At 42.7% G+C, this 12,349-nt stretch overlaps 1 protein-coding gene across 1 annotated transcript in view; it reads right to left on the minus strand.

Annotated features, from left to right (window-relative positions):
* ptprdb (protein tyrosine phosphatase receptor type Db) overlaps positions 1 to 12,349 on the minus strand; it is a 171,875-nt gene that overhangs the window by 127,193 nt on the left and 32,333 nt on the right. Inside the window, 1 exon segment of the mRNA XM_079336999.1 lies at positions 10,709 to 10,734. The gene's annotated coding sequence lies outside the window, so the exon portion shown is untranslated.

Below are 12,349 nucleotides of genomic sequence, written 5' to 3' on the forward strand. Positions count from 1 at the left end.
ACTTCCAACCGCTCGCACTGTAAAAAACAAACAAACGTTTCTTTCAGGTTTTAATACTTTATTTTAGAGAATTTTTAGGGAACTGTATTTCTAAAATGTGCAAAAACAGTAAGGGCTTTTTAAATGTGATGTGTTCAAGCTTGCAAATGTTTTCTCAAAAGCTTGGAATAGAAGACGTGATATTCTGTTGGATTAGGGTTTGTCTTGTTTTCTCTTTTAGTTTGATGACAATGACTTATTAGACCTACGCTATTAGCGTATCATTAGCATCATCATTAGCATCATTAGCGTAGCATTTTAACTCATGGAGTCATGTGAGCGGGGCAAATAAATGTATCATACAATGATAAAACAAAAACTTCTAAACGACAGAACATTTAAACTTTAAATGTATGATTGTGGGAAAAAAAAGGAAAAACATTGTTTCTTTCTTTTCTGATCTAAATCACAATATTGACAAAACAAAATGTATTGATGCAATACAGAACTGAAAAATACAACAGAAGCCCAAAACGGACAGACGTTGATATCAGGGCTCGACCGATATGAGATTTTCGGGGCAGATACCGATTCAGTGACTTTTGATTTGTAAAGATGAATTTATCTCATTTATTGTGTTGTTTCCTGAAAGCACTTATCAAACACTTGTGGAAATGATATATTGTATAAAGAAGACAAGATGGTCACTAAACAGGAAAGTAACTGTGAATGAACGTGCGTGATTCTGGAGGGTGATGATGCTAGTCCACATAGCGCCCTCTGCTGGTGAAAGAGAAATGCTAGCTCCCAAATGAAATGCTATTCGACTGGTGAATAAATTAGTGAAAAAATTAGCCAATCAGATATTTACTTGATTTGCTAATATCGGCCGATGTCATCTTGTCGATTTTCTTTGGTGGGTATTGAGTCAATACAGTTTATTTTATTCAGTTTTCCTGTGGTGATCAGTAAAAAAAATTTATACATTGAGAATAAAGTTTTTCTTGAGATTTTGACACATTTATGGACGAACAACTACCCTGTTTGATGAGTTACTTTCTAAGGATCACAACAAACATGTGAAATGAACTCGATTAGAAGGAGAAGACGAGATCAGAGTGAGTCCGGATCCTGAGATAAACAAACTAACGGGACAGAGGTGCAGAGTCAAGTCATATGTGTGGATGCATGTCGGATTAGGACTTCTGGGAAATACAACAACTGTTAATATAATGATTAAAATGGCGTTATTGCAGGAAACGTGGTTGTTGTGGATATTTAATTAGTGTAAGTCTGACTGTTCAAATCCATGTTGGAAGAAAAGTCCTTCACTAAAGGCATGTTGACAACGTTATCATCTTTGAAAGACACAATCACACGGCGCTGGCAGATTTTCCTCAGTGCAAACATCCTCACTGTCTCACAGGAGACGACGAGTCGGGCTGGTTTTCTCACTCAAGCCTGCGAAGTTCTGGGTAAGAAACACCTGACATTTATCTCTCTGAGTCGGAGCGTTAATTTAAGCAGAATAAATAGAGAAAGGTGGCAAGAGTGTCATCGAGGTGAGACCGGCGCGACCTGACGCCTGCTTATTCCTTCCTTTAGACGAGGTCACAAATGTAAGGGTGCTGTTGCTGAATCCCTCGGGTGCAGGCTGAGTATGCTGGAGCAGAATGAGAATGGGCCACGGAGCGACTGCAATGGGCTTCCTAATGAAGCCTCCCCGTCCCTCTGCCAAAGTGACCCATTTTCTCTTTCTCTTTCTCTAACCCCCCCCTCGTGCTGATACAGCTGCCCCAAATTCTTCACAGAGAGAAAAAAAAAATATGCACAAGTTTAATTAAAATGGCTCAAATTATTGGAATAGATTCTCATATCCCTCCTTTCATGAACCATTAGTCGCCCGGGGTCACTCTGACGACGGCGGCGGCTGAGGAGTCTGTCGGGTCAGTTCTTCAGTCTCTGGAGAAAATGTCACCGTGGAGACGATAAATTACAAAAGCACAAATGAACTTTCACTTTAAAAGGACAAGACAAGATTGAATACATCTATTTTTTTTTTTTGCAAGAGTGTTGTTTCTTTGTCCTTTAATCCTCCCTGAGTTTTTCACTAAAATGATTCCCTGCCAGCTTTGATGTGAAACTATGAGACAATTAGCTCGGCTGTTCTTCCCCTCATAACGCTTTAAACTGGGAAAAATGATTCCAAACGCACGGCACACTTCTTTGATTTGACTCGTCTGACACAAAGGCTGTGTTTTGGAAATATTTAAAGGATTTAGGGAGGGTTAATGAAGTAAAAGTGTGGGACTGGTCCAAACTGCAGACTCTTGCAAGATAGAAGGGGATTTTGTTAAATATCTTGCAATTAGAAAATTCCCTGGAGCGACTGATTATACAGCACTCAGACAGCGACTGTAAGTGTACAAGGCTGTTGGCTGAACAGAACATGATCTGCTTCCACGCTCAGGCCTGTAAAGCTTTTGAAGAGCTGCTTATAAATGTTAGAGATCGGATTTCAGACCATCCTGAAAGAAGTCCAACATTCCCTTCTGAACCCAAATCTGGTTCACGCAGTTCTTTCTTTTCTTAGCAGTGTCGGGCGGTGACGTTGCACTTAGTGAAGGTTACAGATGATCAGATAAAAAAGAAAATATTTTGACCTCTCTGATTGGTCGTTCGATCAAACATCCCCCCTCGGTCTCGCTGCCTCGCAGTCGGCACGAGGAGGAACGCAGAGAAGTGTTTGCTGGTCATAGAGGCAAACCTGCAGGAACAAGGCGGCCAATGAGGAACCTCCGATGGAGGGTCATGGCTCACCAATCAATTGTTGTTCATCCGGTGCCTGTTTTGATGTCATGTTAAAAAAGTGTTGGAAAATATGATTGTGATTCTGTCTATTGAGTTTTATTTTGAAATCAACAGGATGCTCTGTGCGTTAGGGTTAGGGTCTGACTTCCTGTCCTGCTTGAAACGGGCTCCATCGGTAAATAGACTGGGATCGATTTGATGGTTTTAATGGTGAAAACATTTAGTGATTTCATGTTTTGAATGTAAAATCTGTCCAATAAAGAGTATTTGATTACATCCCTGAGGTGATTTGTGTCCTTGGGGTCCGAGTCGTGTTATGTAAATGACCTGAAACCCACGTCGTTTCCATCGTGGTATCGAACGCTTGCTCGTGAGCTTGTCATTTTTTCCTGCACTTGATGGTGCTTTCCCTTCACATCAGGAAGGCGGAGCAGATTTCTCCTGTCATCACTCCTACGGCTGCATGAACTCTCAGCTGAGTGTGTTTGAGTTTGACTGTGTGTGTGTGTGTATGTGTGTTTTTTTTTTTCCCAAGCATCTCCTGTCAGAGTGTTGGTGAAAAACGAGGTGCATATAAGTCATCCGGCGAGAGGTAGTCACTAATAGGATAGAGGCTGCTCCGCAGGAATGAGATATGGCCTTATTACCCACCTCACTTCCTCGCAGCCCGTGTCCTCCCGTAAAAAACACAACAACACAGCTCCTGTCCTCTCCTCGGCACTTACCCTAACCATCCATCCTTCCATCCACCCTTCTTTTTCCCACCTTTTTTCTCCTCCTCTTACGTCTCCTCACTTCATTCGCTCCTCCGCACCACACCTCCTTGTCGCCTCCTCGCCTTTTCTCTCTCACTTCCGTCTCTGCTCACCTTCCAGCACCTGATTCCTCCCCTGCATTAAAATAGCTTCTTCTTCCGCACCTCACCTCTCCCCATAGCGCCCACCTGATTTACTCAGATCTCTGCCTCCCACCGACCCTCCCTCCCCCCTCACCCTCCCTCCTTCCTCTCTGCCTCTCAATCCTACCTTAACCTGACCCCTCCCTTCTCCCTTCCTTTCATTTCCTCTCCTCTTCTCTCCATACTCTTCTAAACTTTCATCATACGCCTCCCCGCTTGATCTATTAATCTCTCTCTGTTCTCGCTCAGCTCTTCCTTATCCCCTTGGCTCCTTTCCTCCCTCACTACTTCTCACCCTATTTTTCCCCTTACCTCTCACGGCCTCGGCACCTGCTGCAGAAGCTGTCTAGACTGGCAATGAAATTATGATGGAGAGAGAGAGAGAGAGAGAGAGAGAGAGAGAGAGAGAGAGGAGGTGTATAGGAGACAGCACACATAGGGGGTGGATGTGCGCAAAGTCAGAGGATAAGAGGAAAAGGAAGAACTAAGAGGGGGAGGAGATGGGAATGTTTGAGGAGAAAGATAAAGTGGGGAGTGACATGAAAAGAAAGTAGACCTATTTTGAAAGGGTTCATGACCTGACGTTGGGAGAAGACATTCCACCATGTCTTTTCTGGTTCTTTCCTTTTACAGCTGTCACTTTCATGTTGTTGTTGTTTTTGGGGGGATTTTTTTCCCCCCGCTCTAAATGGTTTGTCATCTTCCAGACAACAGAGCAGCAATCGTTTTCTAAAGGTTCACCGCTTCACACCTCCGTCCACTCATCCGTCACTTCATTTGCTGGATTTCAAGAGATGTGATAACAAAAACCTGCCCAATTCACACGTCGTATCAAAGCGAGGAAACATGCACCAAAGGGGATTTTTTTATTTATTTTTTTTTTTTTAAATCTCCATGAATGAAGAGTGATATAATGTGAATATGGGCGATCGGAGAGAAAAGGAGAGAGGGGGAGAGGAAATGAGTGGAGGAGAAAAGAAATAACCACCAGGTGATGGAGTAAATGAGGACAAACAGACGCTAGATTACGCCATTAAAAGGCAAGCACACACTCGCACAGTTTTGTTTGATGGTCTGCATGTGTGTGTGTGTGTGTGTGTGTGTGTGTGTGTGTGCTTGACAGGAGGCGGTGTCCTGTCTGTCAGCAACAGGATGTGATAATTAACCTTTCTCCAGCTGAGCGCTGCTATTAAAGCTAACACTTTAGCCGAGTTTGTTATCGCCCACTCTACACATTAAACAACTTAAGTTGTGTATAGACGTTGTAAACATCCCACCAAGTCGGGTTAATGATGCAGATCTTTCCGAGGTCGTTCTTCACAATACAGTTTTATCAGCGCTTCGCCCCACTTTCTAAACTTTTAAGCACTGGATATGAGACGTACTGAAATGCAGAAAAAGAAGCCACAGCAGCCTCCTGCAACACAGTTAAGTTAGCTTGATTAGCTTGATTAGCTCATCGCGAAACAAAACTACGGAGGAACGGTTATAACACAGAACAACTCAGACAACTGTTTGAACTGTGCACAATTTTTAACTAATTTTAACAAACAAGCATATTAAGTCGAGTCCAAATGATTATTGACCACCCGATAATATCAGCCGATATTAGCCTAGCATGTGGCTAACGCCATCGGTTAATTTTATTGCAGATGTGCGCCGATATTTCGACATGTTTTCACCAGTCAAATGAGCTTTTTATTTGAGTTACACTAGCAGTTCTCCTTCACCAGCAGAGGGCGCTGCATGGATCATCATCACTCTCCAGAGTGTCGAGCAGAGACGCAGCGAACAAAAAGAGAAAGATGCTTCTTCTTTGCAGCTGGCACAGATGTTCATTATCTTCTCAAGTGAGAGTTTTGGAGTAAGATTGAGGAATTGTGTTGCACAAACTACGTCTCCACCTGCCTGCGAGTGATGGATGGGAAGATGTGACCGGCGAGTTTATGATAACGCAGCTCGCTAAGGAGACAGACGTTTCACAACAGGGATCTTTTGTCATTTTGTTAAAGGCATAAAACAGACTGGAGTCTTTAGTGCAGTTTTTATATTTGACTGACAGTCCATATGAAGGGGGATAGTCTTATGATTGCTTTGCATTAAAAAATAATGACGTAAAGCGTAAAGTATTATATCGAACCACATTTCCTAAACATGCAACTGCTGTGTTTTTACATCAGCTCAGTCCAAAGTCCACGCTGATATTTTGAAGGGGACTGGCACAAAAAAGGCTGTGTAAGTTTTTGCTGTTTGAGTTTTAACACAATAATCTGGTGGAAATATTTCAGGGGCTTTCTGTGTGTTTATAAATACAGAAATAGGCTTTTCTTCAAGCTCAGCCTCCAGGACTTAGATCCAGGTAACTGGGACTCAATTTGGATTTGGCTTTGCTGATTTGTACTCGGAACTTGGACACTGGAGACCCAACTGCAGTCAAACACTGGTACCAGTTATCTTCTACCGCTGGTTCCATGGATGCAAGTTGACGAAAAAAAAAGACACCAAACTCAAAGTCTCAAGTGTGGGCCAAATGCGGCAGATGGTCCAGCAGCAGAGTAACATATGACTTTGTGCCCCAGAGAGAGTCTCCAGTAGCAGCAGGCCAGCCAAACCTTAACCACTAATGAGGCTCAACACACAGTCCCAACAGAGCCCTCTCCAAACACTGGGAAGCAGACACACAAGAAGAGAGACAGGGACTAAAGATGTACACCCACACACACACACACACACACACACACACACACACACACACACACACACGAACAGCAATGTTCAAATGGGATGCAAAACCTTGGGCACCAAAGCAAACAAACACTAAAGGGCAGGCAAACATGGCATCTGTGTTTGGTTAAAACCTTGTAGCTACAATTGTGCCGCTTTTTATGTCTTAACTTCTTCTGAGGATTGGCACGACTCTCCACTTGTCCTCAGCTCGCAGATAAGTGTGGGTTCTTTGGATAAAATTCAGCCGTAATTACAGTTTCACAGCCTTTTCTCAATATTTACACGTGGCACGGTTTCATATTTAAATGCAGTGCCTCCGTCCTGAGCCAAATTATTAGTGTTGTTGTTCTATAACACAATTCTGTTGTGCTTATTTTAAATATGTTCGCAGTCTCATGTGATTTAAAGCTGTGTTTTAAATGCATGTTCAACCCCTTGAATTGCCCCCCAGGGATAAATAAAGTTTTTTGAATTTGAATTTCTTTGGGACCTTTGCTGAAACTAAAGTTGGGCCCATATTTTTGTCTAATAATGCTTTAAGTCAAATGTTAACACCTTTCAAACCACATACGGAGCCGTGCTGTCACTTTTTCTACGAAGAACAAACTTAGAATATGGCATAATGTTTGAACACATTCACACCCCCCCCCCCCCCCCCACACACACACACACACACACACACACACACACTCTCTGTTATTGCTGTCGCCCCTCATTTTTTTTACTTCATTAATTGTTTAACGTCATTATTTTTTAAATATAACTCAACCGAGAAACACAAATGAGTGCAGCTATCTCTGCTTTTTTTTTAACATCATTAACCAGCTCCAAGAAAACCCGTTTGGAGCACGCAGAACTTCCTGGTAGAGACGGACTGATTCATCGGCCGACTGATGATCGGTATCGGCTAATTTAATCGCAGATATTCCTTCAGATATATTCTGCAGTCAAATAGCATGTTACTGATGAGTTAGCCTTTCCAGGAGTCTTACACTCTCCCACTTCAAGCACTTCACGACTTGTGTCTGTCTTCATTAACTACGCTTCAAGCTGATTGGCTTTTGAAACAGTGTTATGCCTTATGATGTAAACTTGACGAGTTGCACGCAATGCCATCATCCTACATAAATCAACACTCAACACTGAGAGCTCTATTCATTAAGAATGGATTGCAGACACTAATAATACAAAAAGAATGCATCATTTATGGCAGCTATCTGCTCGGTTTCAAGTCGACATAACAAAACACACAGTTCAGATGAGGCCCAGACCCTGTGCGGTCTGTTCTTGTTTTACATCTGATGGTGGACACAAGCTCTCTGAACCTTTCCACTGGGCAGATGTGAGCTCTCACGCTGACAGAGCTCCATCCTGTCCACCAAGAAAAGATCAACTCGGAGGGGAGGGGAAACTTTTGAAGTCGTATTTTGAAGATCACCTTCAGTAACATGAGTTTAACACAAAGCTCCGGATCGAGTAAACAACGACCTGTGTCTAGACATGTGCATCACCGGTCAAGCTGTTGACAGCTTCAGGCTGACTTTATTATTCATAGTTATGTCAACGATTTCTTTTCAGATCATTTCTTTTTTAAAGCTGTTTAATCCTTTTTTTTTTTATTGCATATTGAAACTATCTCTGAAATGACTCTTTTGCCAGATTTTTTTCAATCACAAGGATTTCAACTTTAATCTTTCAAACTCCAACAAGGTTCAAGGAAAGAAAATCTTTATAAATGCATAACCTCCCAGAACTTTATCACACTTTGTTAGTGTCCGGGCCGCATTTCTTCAGAATGTGTTCAAAAAGTGTTGATTAAAGTTAGGTGACATGAAAACTCTATTTTTCAAATTTAAAAACATTCTATCATCAATCCATCCATCATCCATCTATCCATCCATCATCCATCCATCATCCATTTATCCATCCATCATCCATCCATCATCCATCCATCCATCCATCATCCATCCATCATCCATCTATCATCCATCATCCATCATCCATTTATCCATCCATCCATCCATCCATCATCCATCAATCCATCCATCATCCATCTATCCATCCATCATCCATCCATCATCCATCCATCATCCATCCATCATCCATCCATCCATCCATCAATCTATCCATCCATCATCCATTTATCCATCCATCATCCATCCATCATCCATCCATCATCCATCCATCATCCATCCATCCATCCATCATCCATCATCCATTTATCCATCCATCATCCATCCATCCATCATCCATCCATCATCCATTTATCCATCCATCATCCATCCATCATCCATCCATCATCCATCCATCCATCATCCATTTATCCATCCATCATCCATCCATCCATCATCCATCCATCCATCATCCATCCATCATCCATCCATTTATCCATCCATCATCCATCCATCCATCCATCATCCATTTATCCATCCATCATCCATCCATCCATCCATCATCCATCCATCCATCATCCATTTATCCATCCATCATCCATCCATCCATCCATCCATCCATCATCCATTTATCCATCCATCATCCATCCATCCATCATCCATCCATCCATCATCCATCCATCATCCATCCATCATCCATCCATCCATCCATCCATCATCCATTTATCCATCCATCATCCATCCATCCATCATCCATTTATCCATCCATCATCCATCCATCCATCCATCCATCATCCATCCATCCATCCATCATCCATCCATCATCCATCCATCCATCATCCATTTATCCATCCATCCATCATCCATCCATCCATCATCCATCATCCATCCATCCATCCATCATCCATTTATCCATCCATCCATCATCCATCCATCCATCATCCATTTATCCATCCATCCATCATCCATCCATCCATCATCCATCCATCATCCATCCATCCATCATCCATTTATCCATCCATCCATCATCCATCATCCATCCATCCATCATCTATCCATCCATCATCCATCCATCCATCATCTATCCATCCATCATCCATCCATCCATCCATCCATCCATCCATCATCTATCCATCCATCATCCATCCATCATTCATCATCCATTTATCCATCCATCCATCATCCATCATCTATCCATCCATCATCCATCCATCCATCCATCCATCCATCATCTATCCATCCATCATCCATCCATCCATCCATCCATCCATCCATCATTCATCATCCATTTATCCATCATCCATCAATCCATCCACCATCCATCCATCCATCATCCATCCATCCATCATCCATCCATCATCCATCCATCCATCATCCATCCATCCATCATCTATCCATCATTCATCATCCATTTATCCATCATCCATCCATCATCCATCCATCATCCATCCATCCATCATCCATCCATCCAAAGATCGAGCATAGATGAAAGACAGGCTGATATCTGAGTTAGTCTTCCTTATATTGATCAGTTATCAGAGAGTAAACGTTGGAGGATAATGAAGTTAGATGAAGTTGTTGCCTGAGCTGAAGACTAAAATGAATCAAAGACTTATTTTGAGGTGAAATCGTCGGACTGACTCAATAACAAAAGCACACCTGACAGTGTGTCCACGCGCAGGCTGCACTCAGTCAGATATTACAAACACACCCTGTGTGACCCCTCGACAAGGTCGGGTGCTGTTTGTACGCCACTGTAGCACATCACACTTTCTTCCTCAAGAACTGTGAGACTGCTGATATTACACAGCATCCCAGGCAGAAAGTAATAAGTTTGAGATATACTAAAGCTGAAACCAGTAATCCATAAATAAACAATAACAGCGGCGTCGCTTTTTTTTTTTTTTTTTTTTGAACAACAAGGCAGTGATTTCCCTCACAGACCCGGCTATGACTAAAAGCCTGTGACAGGCGGGGACAGTTTTAAGACAGAGCAGAAGAGGATTTAGGGTGAATTATTTCTCTTTGTGTGCACTGCAGAGATCTTTTTCGTCTGGCCTTTATCTTATATCTTTTCCATTAAATGTTTTTTTTTTTTTTTTTAACTAATAGGAGGACACGTGTCCTGTTGGCTGCTGTTTCAGTCCTGTGCATTTCTAATCTTAGCTTTACCTCGGGAACTGTTACCCAGAGTGTCTCTTTGTTATCTTAACACAATGTGATTGTTTTTCGGCGAGCACGATTCAGAGCCAAATAAATGTTGAGGACGCAGATTGTTTCTCGATACACATACTGTGCCAAGTGCGGATGGCGTGCTGTGTTTTTACGCTTTTGAAAATCAGAGGGAAGGAAAGTACACAAGGAGGAAAAGACAATGGAGGAAAATGAGATTCTCTCTTACCTTAAGAAGCACTTCAACACGTCAAACTGCAAAGAGAAGGAGCAGAAAGAAGGGGAGAAGGGGGGGAGAGGGAGAACAAGAGGGAGAAGCAGAAAAAAGAGAAATTGAAATTAGATAATCATAGGCTGCAGTTCTTTTTTTTTTGCAACAACTTTCTAAGAGGCTTCGCACTGGGATGCACGAGGAAGTGAAGATCTGAAGAGATTTCAAAGTGCTAAAGCTGCAGCACCCAATACCATTGATGTGTATCATTTGAAAATCATAAGTCTGCTGCTCTTAAATCTTCTTATTATGAGAGAGAACTTTAAATAAACAAATAATTCCTCCTAAAAATAGACCTCATGGATTTGCTGACGCTCTGGAACCTGTACAATTATCCCTCCTTTCCCTGTGAAGCTCCATGCTTTATCAGACCCCAGCACAGCAGAGCAGGAAGAGGGGAGCTGCTCTCACTTCCTTTTTAGCTGTCTTCCTCTGCCAATCACTGACCTACTGTACTTCACACTGCCGCGCTCCCATTTGCTGCGATGCACGCGGCCTTGGAAAGACACAGTGAGCGAACGACCCCCGAGCTGCCAGGAGAAGCCATCACACGTACTTGTCAGATGGTTGAGTATAGCTTTGTAAAAAAAAAAAAACCTCTTATCTAACGGAGACGTTGGATTGGGGGATCGAATGATCTGCCGCCGCTTTTCCACGTTTCTTAAATCGTTAATCTGACGTTCGCGCTCATGCTGTGATTGGCCAGCAGCTCGGAGGTGAGAAAGGTGCCAGGGCTTGAACTACCTTCTTTTTTTTTTTACTCTGTTCTTCTAAAATACAACTATCTCAAGGCTGCATGGTGGTGGAGTGGTTGGCGCTGTCGCCTCACAGCGAGGAGGGCTCATGGTTCAAATCCCCTCTGTGTGAAGTTTGCATGTGCGGCTTCTCTCCAGCTTCCTCCCACAGTCCAAACACATGCTCGTGTCTCGGGTTGAACTCTGCCTGTCGCCCAATGGGAGCTGGGATCTGCTCCAGTCCCATGCGACCACCAACGGTAAAAGCGGTACAGACAATGGATGGATTGACAACTATTTCTGTCACCTTTATTGTGACTAACAGAGTGCAAGACGAAGACCGTCTGACAGGAGACACTGCCTTCCAGCGCGCTCAATGAGACAACCTTAAAAAACTGATATCAGACGACATGCCGTACAAATTTGTTCTCTGACTATCCTGATCACTTTTAAAGCCTGTGCTGGTCTGGCTACAAGCAGAACTGTTGACACTGTTCGAGTCAGCTCACATCCTCAGATCCTCAGTTAACAGCCTTCTGCTAGTTTCCCAAAGTCGAAGCTTGAAACCTGAATTCTTAAATCCTGATATTTCCGGGACATGTATCTGCTTCTTCTTCTTCTGTTTATTCTTTAATAGTAGTTAACGAACAGTTAAATACTGAATACTGACCGCGTGTGACTGTAGACTCTTCATGCACTGAACCAAGACGTCCAAACTATGATGATTCGGCACAGAACAAACACCAATACAGTCCTCGTAAATAGCTAAAAAAAAAAGAGCGCCCATCAGCTGCCACCACAAACATGAGCTTCACATTTTCCAGAAGAAAAAGGGTTTTATGTTTTAGCCTTTGTGTGACCGCTC

The sequence above is a fragment of the Symphodus melops genome (genome assembly GCF_947650265.1).
Source record: "Symphodus melops genome assembly, chromosome: 2".
Taxonomy (NCBI): Eukaryota; Metazoa; Chordata; class Actinopteri; order Labriformes; family Labridae; genus Symphodus; species Symphodus melops.